This window comes from Triticum aestivum, chromosome 6A (genome assembly GCF_018294505.1).
Source record: "Triticum aestivum cultivar Chinese Spring chromosome 6A, IWGSC CS RefSeq v2.1, whole genome shotgun sequence".
NCBI lineage: Eukaryota > Viridiplantae > Streptophyta > Magnoliopsida > Poales > Poaceae > Triticum > Triticum aestivum.
The window spans coordinates 315,456,079-315,467,455 of NC_057809.1; positions in this window are offsets into that span (position 1 = coordinate 315,456,079).

Consider the following 11,377-nt stretch of genomic DNA (forward strand, 5'->3'; position numbering starts at 1 on the left):
TTTGAGAACGAGAGTTGAAATTGGAATGAATAAATCTTCTGAAATGATGGCCTCCGGAGAATCAAACTGAAAAGACTCCTGAATTGCTCCGGATGGTTGAAAAGAATTCTCACAATCGAAACCAATTATGAGACGATGGCACCAAGCTAGAATCACGAATCTTGAAGACAATGGAGCAAGATTTATGAGAAACTCTTCTTTGGTCTTCACAAACCCAAGAATGATGACGAGAAACACCAGCATGAATTGTTGAGATACTCCGGGATGAAAATTAGAAAAGTTGAACCAACGATGAAAAGAACTTGAAAGATCTTGCTGATAATCCATTCTTACGTCCAACTTTGAAATGAATTAGAGAATAACTCCGGGAAAAGAGAAAAAGAGTCAGGTAAGATCCTGGGAAAATACCTGTGGGTTAGGGCCCACTCAAAAGATACATCGTTGAAATGCTTTAAAGGGGAGGTTGCACTGGTTGCATGACTTGAATGAGATAACAACCTCGAGATAGCTTAAGCGAATTAGCAATGGAAACACGAATTTTCTAAGAGATCTTCAGCACTCCGGAACAAAAGAATAGCGAGAAGTGGATGATTAAGAGGTGCACCGACATGAGAAAGCATTTGACACAAGGAAAAGGAATATGATCAACACTGAAAGCTTGAATTGAATCCACCGGAGAAGAAAGGAGAATGAAGAATGATAAACTCGAAGCTCCCTTAGAATCTTAATGAGAATCACCAGATACGAATATTGAAAGAAAGGAATGAAGAGACTTCACATGAATAAAATGGATACTTGATTCAGAAATCCGAGTCCTTGAAGAAAAAGGGGTGGGTGGGTAGGAAAACAAAGGCAACTTGGGGACAGATGAAAGGAACAACATTGGGAAAACCAAGAGGTGATCTTGCGGATGTTGAAATGATCGGATCCACTCGAAGAGAAACACGCTGGTTGGAAAGAATTGACATGACAACCTCAATGATCAAGAAGGATTAGTATCCACATAGGAATATGTGAACACCGCTTATGAGAGGTATGGAATCAACATTTGACTTTGAAGCAACTCGAATACCACAAACCAAAACAAAACAAAGGATTGGCTTACAGGATAAGCCGGAACAAACATATGATAGATCCCATATCGTATCATGTGTCTGTTGAAAAGCTATCCTATGAGATACTTGCATTCCCACTTATAAACTCCCGAAACTTTCTGGTTATGCAATCAGGTGTTAGGGATACAGGGGAAGCATAATATCTCACCCAAAACTAGCAATTCCTACATCCAGCTGTATCCATCTTTCAACACATAACCAAGAAACCTTCGGAAATCATTTACCTCAACCTTCGAAAAGCATCCGTTATACGAGTTATGGCAATACTCCGGAACTCCCGCCCGGTACTGGGTGGCGTCGAGGTTATCTCACCAACAACTGCATAAAAGAGATTTTCGATGTCGGCGAACTCAGGTATTCCAGAACTGCAACGATAAAATTGTGATGACAACACCTCGGAGCTCATCTCCCCGGGACACTGCCACAACCCCTAAATGTCAGGAGGCACCAACAACAATGTTCTCGTCAAAAAACCATTGGAACGATTCCGAGATACCCGCGTGATCCTAAATTTTTTTTCGTGAAATTTGAGGAGAGAAGAGTCAAAACTTCTACGTCAGGAGGTCTCACCAAAGCGACGAAGGGACTGAGGAGTAAAATAGATTCCCGCTCTCCGATATATATAATCCTAAGACTCAAAAAATTTTGTTCTAGACTCAACAATGTCAGTGATTCAATCAAGCAGGGGGCTCCTAAGTCGGGGATGGTTCTGATTACCTACTTGTAACACCCACGATGCGACTATATCTCCCACATGTTGGGGCACGACTTAGAGGCATAGCCGCATGGTAGGTTTGTCGCAAGAGGGGTAATCTTCACACAATCCCATGTACTGAATAAGAATGGGATAAAAAGTTGGCTTACGATCGCCACTTCTCAGAATACATGAATAATCCATACATCATCCAAAATACAATCAAGGTCAGACTATGGAACCAAAATAAAAGAAGACAACCCCAAATGCTAGTTCCCCGATCGTCCCAACTAGGCTCCACTACCGATCAACCGGAAAAGACATAAAACATCGATCAAGATCTTCATCGAACGGCCACTTGAGCTTGGTTGCGTCACCTGCACTGGTATCATCGGCACCTGCAACTGTTTGGAAGTATCGGTGAGCCACGAGGACTCGGCAATCTCACACCCGCGAGATCAAGACTATTTAAGCTTATGGGTAGGAAAGGGTAGTGAGGTGGAGCTACTGCAAGCACTAAGCATATATGGTGGCTAACATACGCAAATAAGAGCAAGAAGAGAAGCAATGCAATGGTCGTGAACTAGAAGTGATCAAGAAGTGATCCTGAGTCTACTTACATTCAAGCATGACAAAAGAACCGTGCTCACTTCCCGGACTCTGCCGGAAAGAGACCATCACTGCTACACACGCGGTTGATGCATTTTAATCAAGTTAAGTTTCAAGTTCTCTACAACCGGATATTAACAAATTCCCATATGCCCATAACCGCGGGCACGACTTTCGAAAATTCAAACCCTGCAGGGCTGTCCCAACTTAGCCCATCACAAGCTCTCACGGTCAACGAAGGATATTCCTTCTCCCAGGAAGACCTGATCAGACTCGGAATACGGTTACAAGACATTTCGACAATGCTAAAACAAGACCAGCAAGACCGCCCGATGTGCCGACATCCTTATAGGAGCTGCAAATATCTCGTTCTTAGGGCAACACCGGATGAGCGCTCCGTACAAATAAAACCAGCCCTCAAGTTTCCCCGAGGTGGCGTGTAATGACCTTGATGCGGATATATCTCCTACGTGTCGAAGCACGACTTAGAGGCATAACCGCATTGAAAGCAATGTCGCAAGTAAGGTAATCTTCACAACATCCCATGTAATACATAATAAGGGGAAAGGTACATAGTTGGCTTACACTCGCCATGTCAAACAAAGTACATAAATAGCATTACATCATCCAATCACTCATGGTCCGACTACGGTACCAAAATAAAAGATCAACCCAACATGCGACACGGTCCCGATCGCCCCAACTGGGCACCACTACTGATAATCAGGGAAAGACACATAGTAATGGCGTGAGTCTTCGTCGAACTCCCACTTGAGCTCATGCGACTCATCTGGAACGGAGTCATCGGGCCCTGCATCTGGTTGGGAAGTAATCTATGAGCCACGGGGACTCAGCAATCTCGCACCCTCCCGATCAAGACTATTTAAGCTTATAGGTAAGGCAAGGTAATATGTGGAGCTGCAGCAAGCGACTAGCATATATGGTGGCTAACCTGTTCGCAAGAGAGCGAGAAGAGAAGGCAATGCACGAACGAATAACTATAGAACACCCAACGACAAACATTACTCCAACACCGTGTTCACTTCCCGGACTCCACCGAGAAGAGACCATCACGGTAACACACTCAGTTGATTCATTTTAATTAAGTTAAAGTTCAAGTTATCTACAACCGGATTAACAAATTCCCATCTTCCCATAACCGCGGGCACGGCTTTCGAAAGTTCAAATCCCTGCAGGGGAGTCCCAACTTAGCCCCTGACAAGCTCTCACGGTCAACGAAGGATATACCTTCTCCCGAGACATTCCGATCAGACTCGGTATCCCGGTTCTACAAGACAACTTTGACAAGTTAAAACAAATCCAGCAACACCGCCCGAATGTGCCGACAAATCCTGATAGGATCTCCACATATCTCGTTCTCAGGGCACACTCAGATTGTCTAAACTTCCGGTAGGCCAGCCCAGAGTTGCCCCTGGTGGCCACCGGCGGCTGACGAGGTGGACCAACACTCAGAAGAGCACTGGCCCAGGGGGGTTTAAATAAGATGACCCTTGGGCTCCGGCAACCCAAGGGAAAAAATACTAGGTGGCAAATGGTAAAACCAAGGTTGGGCATTGCTGGAAGAGCTTTATTCAAGGTGAACTGTCAAGGGGTTCCCATTATTACCCAACCGTGTAAGGAACGCAAAATCCGGGAACATAACACCGATATGACGGAAACTAGGGCGGCAAGAGTGGAACTAAACACTAGGCAAAGGGCCGAGCCTTCCACCCTTTACCAAGTATATAGATGCATTAAGATAACAAGATAATATAATGATAACCCAACAAGAAAAATAATGTTCCAACAAGGAACGATCTCCAATCTTCACCTGCAACTAGCAACGCTATAAGAGGGGCTGAGCAAAGCAGTAACATAGCCAATCAACGGTTTGCTAGGACATGGCGGGTTAGAGGTTTGACATGGCAATTTGGGAGGCATGATAATAAAGTGGTAGGCATCATAGCATAGGCATAGCAAAAGAGCGAGCATCTAGCAAAGCAAAGATAGAAGTGATTTCGAGGGTATGATCATCTTGCCTGCAAAGTTGTCAGAGTTGACTGGATCCTCGAAAGCAAACTCAACAGGCTCCTCGTTAGCGAACTCGTCTCCCAGCTCTACCCAAACAAGACAAACAAGCAAAAGGAACACAATCAACCATGTGCAAAGCCCAAACAACATGATGCAAACATGGTATGCTATGCGGGATGCGATATGTGATGCATAAGCAAGATTTGACAAGGAATGATTGAACCTGGCCTCAACATGGAAATCCAAGTGTGCCACTGGAAAGGTGAGGTGATTTTGGTTGAAATCGATATAAAGAACATCGGAATCGGAGGCACGGTTTGGAAATGGCAAGCAAAACAAATATGGCACCGGTCTGCGATAAACAGCAAGTAGCCATCTAAATGCCACAAGTTAATTATGCTACAGCACTCAAACATGGCAAAAAAATACATGGCAGGGATCCACTCATAAAGCTTAACAAAAGATGAACACTGAGCTACGGCCAATTCATCCATTAACAGGTTCAAACAAGCATGGCAAAAGAGCAATTGGTAAACAGGTTTCAGACTTAGTGAAATTAACACAAGCCTGGAATTTCAGATCAGGTAGCACACTTTGGAGCACGAAAACTATATGCTACAGGAAATTAACATGGCAAAGTAAAGAATGGAATGGAGCTAGTCAAAGAGCTTAACAAAAGTCCCTTAGTGACCTTGAGCCAAAAGGGATCAGAAAATACAATTGCAAGAATGTGAATATGGCAAAAACATAATCAGATCTCAGACTTGGTGAAAAACTGGAGCATGCAAATATGATAGCAAGTAGGCATGTTTACGAGCTCGATGCACTCGCTACAGAGCAAGGCATGACAATATAAGCATACACCCAACAAGAGTACACATTGTATAAGCTAGACATGGAAAGAACAACAACATAGCATGCACGGATCAACAACAACATCCTCGGCAAAATCGCTAACAAGTAGACAATCTGCCCAGTTTCATGAAATAGCAAAAGTAGAGCTCGATTGACTCAAGCTAGGGTGCTCCATAATTTCAAACAAAGACATGGATGGATAGAGCACTACAAGATTAACAAATCATCCTTACTGATCATCCTCAAAAGAGGCACGTATCACTAGGAAACAACATGAACATATGGCATATTGATAAAAACAGATCAAGGACGTAGTGGAATTGCAAAGTCCCTGAAATCAGCATTAACGAATGCATTACTTGGCAAACTTGTGCTAGTCACCACACATATCACAAAAATACATGGATAGCACCTCTGGAAAGATGGCAAAGCATATAACAAAACACATGTAGAGCTCAGGGGCATATCATGCACACAATAATCATGGCAAAAATGACAAATAGCTATTGGTGCAGCAGATCTGAGAATTAACTCAAATAGCACTCTTCCAACAGCAGTTCAGTCATCAAGATGAGCTCAAATGAAAATGATGCAATGATATGAAATGATGTACTCTCTGAGACAAACATTATAATATGCTACACGCCCAAAACGGATCTACGGAAGCAAAGTTACGGCACGATGAACATTGCAAAATAATTAGGGTTTCGGGAGAAAGTCAACCCTCGGGATTTAGATCTCAGATCCAGATGGGGATCTCGCCGGAGTTACTGTAGCGCATAGAGCTCGGAGTTCGTCGGAGGTTCGCCGGAGGTCGGAGAAGAGGGCCGGCGAGGTCGGGGCGCCGGATCCCGCCGGATCTGAGCCGGAGAGGGCGGCGGGGAGGTGCGGCTGCGGCGGCGGAGGAGGAGTAAGGTGGCGAGGCGCGGATGGCGGTGATGGCCGCGGCGGCCGGAGTGGGCGGAGGTCGGCGGCGGTGCGGTGGCTCGGGCGCCGGAGCTGGGGAAGAGGGGCGGCACGACGCGAGGAGCCTCGGGCCCTTACGGCGTCGGGGAGGGCCCGCGGCGGGCTTCATGGGCTGGCGCGGTTAGCGGCGAAGTGGGGCACCGGCTGGGACGCGTGGCGGCGTGTGGTTGGTCCGGGCGAGCGGCGGACGTGTCCGGCGGCCGGCGGACGTGTCCGGCCGCGCGGAGGAGTGGATCTAGGGTTTAGGGGGGAGGGGAGACCCGTGAATTTCGGAGGGGGGCCTTTATATAGGCATAGGAGAAGCTAGGAGAGTCCAAATAAGGTGCGGTTTTTGGCCACGCGATCGTGATTAAACGCTCTAGATGATGGAGAAGGTTTTGGTGGGTTTTGGGCCAAATTGAAGGGGTGTTGGGCTGCAACACACACGAGGCCTTCTCGGTCCCTCGGTTAACCGTTGGAGCATCAAACGAAGTCCAAATGGTACAAAACATGACAGGCGGTCTACCGGTAGTAAACCAAGGCCGCTTGGCAAGTCTCGGTCCAATCCGGAAATGTTTAGCCCCCACACATGAAAGGAAGGTAGAAAGGACCACCGGAGAAGATAGGAGCGCCGGAATGCAAAACGGACAACGGAAAAAATGCTCGGATGCATGAGACGAACACGTATGCAAATGCAATGCACATGATGACATGATATGAGATGCATGACAACGACAACAACACATGGAGACAAAAACCCGAACCCGAGAAAATAAAATAACTTAGCACCGGAAACGGAAAAAGTTGGAGTACATATTAGGTAAATTACATCTGGGGTGTTGCAACACTCCACCACTACGAAAGGATCTCGTCCCGAGATCTAGGACTGGAAGAACGCCGGGTACTCAGAACGGAGGTGATCCTCGCGTTCCCAGGTGGCTTCACGGTCGGAATGATGTGACCACTTGACTTTGAGGAATTTGATTGACTTATTGCGAGTCTTGCGTTCAGTCTCTTCAAGAATAGAAATGGGGTGCTCACGATAAGAGAGATCTTCTTGGAGATCAATGTCTTCAAAGTTGACGGTGCGATCAGGAGTTTTGAAGCACTTGCGGAGCTGAGAGACATGGAACACGTCGTGCACATTTGCAAAGTTTGAAGGAAGATCGAGTTGATAGGCGAGGTCGCCTCTCTTGCTGACGATCTTGAAAGGACCCACATATCTAGGGGCAAGCTTCCCTTTGATACCGAAGCGACGAGTACCTTTCATTGGAGAGACGCGGAGGTAGACATGATCTCCGATCTTGAAAGCCAAATCGCGGTGCTTACTATCATAGTAGCTCTTCTGGCGTGATTGCGCTGCTTTGAGGTTATCACGAATGACTTTGCACATTTCCTCTACCTCTGTGATTAAGTCATTTCCAAGAAGCTGACGTTCACCGGTTTCAGACCAGTTGAGAGGGGTACGACATTTCCTGCCAGACAGAATTTCGAATGGGGCCTTGCCTGAACTTGCTTGAAAACTGTTGTTGTAGAAGAATTCGGCATATGGAAGACAATCTTCCCACTTCATGCCGAAGGAGATCACACAAGCCCTGAGCATATCTTCAAGAATCTAATTGACACGCTCGACTTGACCGCTAGTTTGAGGATGGAAAGCCATGCTGAAGCAGATGTTGGTGCCCATGGCCTTCTGAAAAGAATCCCAAAACTTGGAGGTAAAGATGCTGCCACGGTCTGAAGAGATCACCTGTGGAATACCGTGCAGAGAGACAATCCGAGAGGTATAGAGCTCCGCCAATTGAGCTGCAGTGATTGACTCTTTGATAGGCAGAAAGTGAGCCACTTTAGTGAGTTTGTCGATGACAACGAATATAGCATCATTGCCACGCTTGTACTTTGGAAACCCAGTCACGAAGTCCATCTCAATGTGGTCAAACTTCCATTCTGGAATGGCAAGAGGTTGGAGGAGACCAACTAGCCTTTGGTGTTCTGCCTTCACTCTTCTGCAGACATCACACTCATTCACGAACTTAGCAATCTCTCGCTTCATTCGAGTCCACCAATAAGCTTGCTTGAGGTCCTGATACATCTTCGTACTCCCAGGGTGGATGGAGAGGAGTGAATTGTTAGCCTCATTCATGATCACTTTACGAAGGTCACCTTTGGGCACAACAATACGATCCTCGAAGAAGAGAGTATCCTTGTCAACAAGGCGGTAGCACTTGTACTTGGGTTGACTCTTGGTAATCCCAATATTCACCTTCTTCACCATAGCATCAAGAAGTTGAGCCTCGCGAATCTGATCTTCCAAGCTAGGAGAGACTTGATGGTTGGCGAGGAAACCTTAAGGAACAACTTGCAAATTGAGTTTGCGGAAAGCTTCACAAAGCTCAGGTTGGTAAGGCTTGAGAATCAGACTGTTGCAGTAAGCCTTCCTGCTCAAAGCGTCAGCAATCACATTGGCCTTGCCTGGAGTATACTTGATACTCGGATTATACTCTTGAATCATTTCGACCCAACGAGTCTGCCTAAGGTTGAGATTAGGCTGAGTGAAGATGTACTTGAGACTCTTGTGGTCAGTGAAGATGTCCACTTTTCTTCCCAACAAGAGATGTCTCCAAGTCAAAAGAGCATGCACAACTGCCGCCAACTCGAGGTCATGAGTGGGGTAGTTCTTCTCGGTGGGCTTCAACTGGCGAGAGGTACAAGCCACAACTTTATTCTCTTGCATCAACACTGCACCAAGACCTTGAAGAGAGGCATCGCAGAAGACCTCGAATGGTTTCGATTCATCAGGAGGAGTCAGAACTGGAGCAGTGACCAATTTCTCTTTCAAAGTGTTGAGAGCGATGTCACATTCCGAAGACCAAACGTACTTGACGTGCTTCTGGAGAAGGTTTGAAAGAGGCTTTGCGATCTTTGAAAAGTTCTCCACGAACCTTCGACAGTAGCTTGCGAGACCGAGGAAGCTACGGAGTTGCTTCACGTTCTGAGGTGGTTCCCAATTCACAATTGCAGACACCTTCTCAGGATTCACCGCAATGCCCTTGGCAGAGATGATATGCCCAAGATAGAGAACCTCATCGAGCCAAAACTCGCACTTTGAGAACTTGGCGTAGAACTGATGTTCCCTGAGCTTATCGAGCACCAAACGCAAGTTCCTGGCATGATCTTCCTTGTTCTTCGAAAAGACCAGAATGTCATCGAGAAAGACCAAAACGAAGTCATTTGTGTAGGCGTTGAAGATGAAGTTCATCATGCGAGAGAAAGTTGAAGGAGCGTTGACAAGGCCAAAAGACATGACAGTGTATTCATATGAACCATAGCTTGTTCTGAAAGCCGTCTTGGGAATATCTTGCTCACGGATTCGAATCTGCTAATAGCGCATACGGAGATCAAGCTTGGAGAATACTTGGGCACCTTTGAGTTGTTCGAACAGCTCGTTGATGTTGGGAAGTGGGTACTTGTTCTTGATAGTCTTCTTGTTCAATGGATGGTAGTCAACACAAAGTCGGTCCGTTCCATCCTTCTTCTTCACAAAAAGTACTCCACAACCCCACGGAGAAGAGCTAGGTCGGATGAGACCCATTCACTCTTGAATATCGAGTTGCTTCTTTAGCTGCTTCAACTCTTCAGGTCTGAGCTTGTAAGGACGTTTGCAAACCGGTTCCGTGCCAGGCTCAAGATCGGTGACGAATTCAACTGGCTGGTGCGGAGGCATTCCTGGAAGCTCTTCTAGAAAGACATCTTCATATTCACAAACGACTGGGATTTGCGAGATGGCATCGAGTTCACCCTTCTCATTGAGAGAAAACAGGCGGATGGTATTATCCCGAGCGGCAAAGACAATTACATCCTCAGACGAATGAGTCAATTGAATCTGCCTGGCTGCACAATCAAGCTGAGCCTTGTGCTTAGAAAGCCAGTCCATTCCAAGAATAAGATCAATATCCGAGTTACCAAGGACCATTGGAGAAGCCAGAAACTTAAAATCACCCATCATGATAGAAATATCTGGAATCTCGTAGTTTGCGAGCAAACATCTACCCGGAGAGACAACCGCTAACGGTTTATGCAAAACTTGAGAATACCACCCATGGTTAGATGCAAAACGTCTCGAGATGAAACAATGTGATGCACCAGTGTCAAAAAGTACTTTTGCAGGAACATCGTTAACAGGAAGGTTACCCATGATGACATCTGACGAGTCCTCTGCCTGAGTTGTATTCACCATGTTGACCTTGGCGTACTTGGGGTTATGCTTGACCACAGCTGTACTTGCCGATCTCACAGGAGGAGGAGGAGGGAGACGCCTCTGGTTGAAGCATTTGTTGGCATAGTGACCCTTCTGTTGGCACTTGTTGCACGTGACCTCTGGAGTGGCGTTTTTCAAAGTTTGCAAACTGCAGTGGCGTTTTTCAAAGTTTGCAAAAATTGCAGTGGCATTTTTCAAAGTTTGGAAATTGGAGTGGCATTTTTATGAATCGCCATAATTGGAGTGGCATTTATCTAATTTGATTTTGAGACGGAAGCAGGGTGTCAATTGGGCTGTGCGGGACACTCTGGCCTATCTAGACAGCCTTTTCTTTTTTTGTGATTTGTCAAATAAGTCGCTTTATCAGTCCTGTTGGGCTGCAAATCTTTCAAGACGAGGAGAGCTTCATTCGGCTAGCTAAGAAAATGGCCTATCAGTAATGAGAAATGGGCTGTACATTTTTAAAACACATCAAACCGGCAATTATTTTCAAATATCTTTTTTCATTTCGAGATTTTAAATTGCATTGATTTTTATGAGTGGACAATTTATTGGATTTTATATTGATATATATTTATTTTTAAAATCAGTCTAAATGTGACTCGAAATTTTGGGATTAAAAACAGTTTAGACCGCACCGACATATGCAAAATTTCATATAATTTTTTAACCATGGCCACAATATGGGCTGTAATGCTAACATAAAGAATATGGGCTCCAAAAAAACCTGTAAGAATTAGCAAATGGGCTGTAAATTATTTGAAATAATGGCAAATGGGCTGTATGTTGTTTTCCACTGATTTGAGGCTTTCCACAGATGGCCTGTATACTGTAGGATGTCCATCCAACGGCCGTCGTGCTTCTTCAATC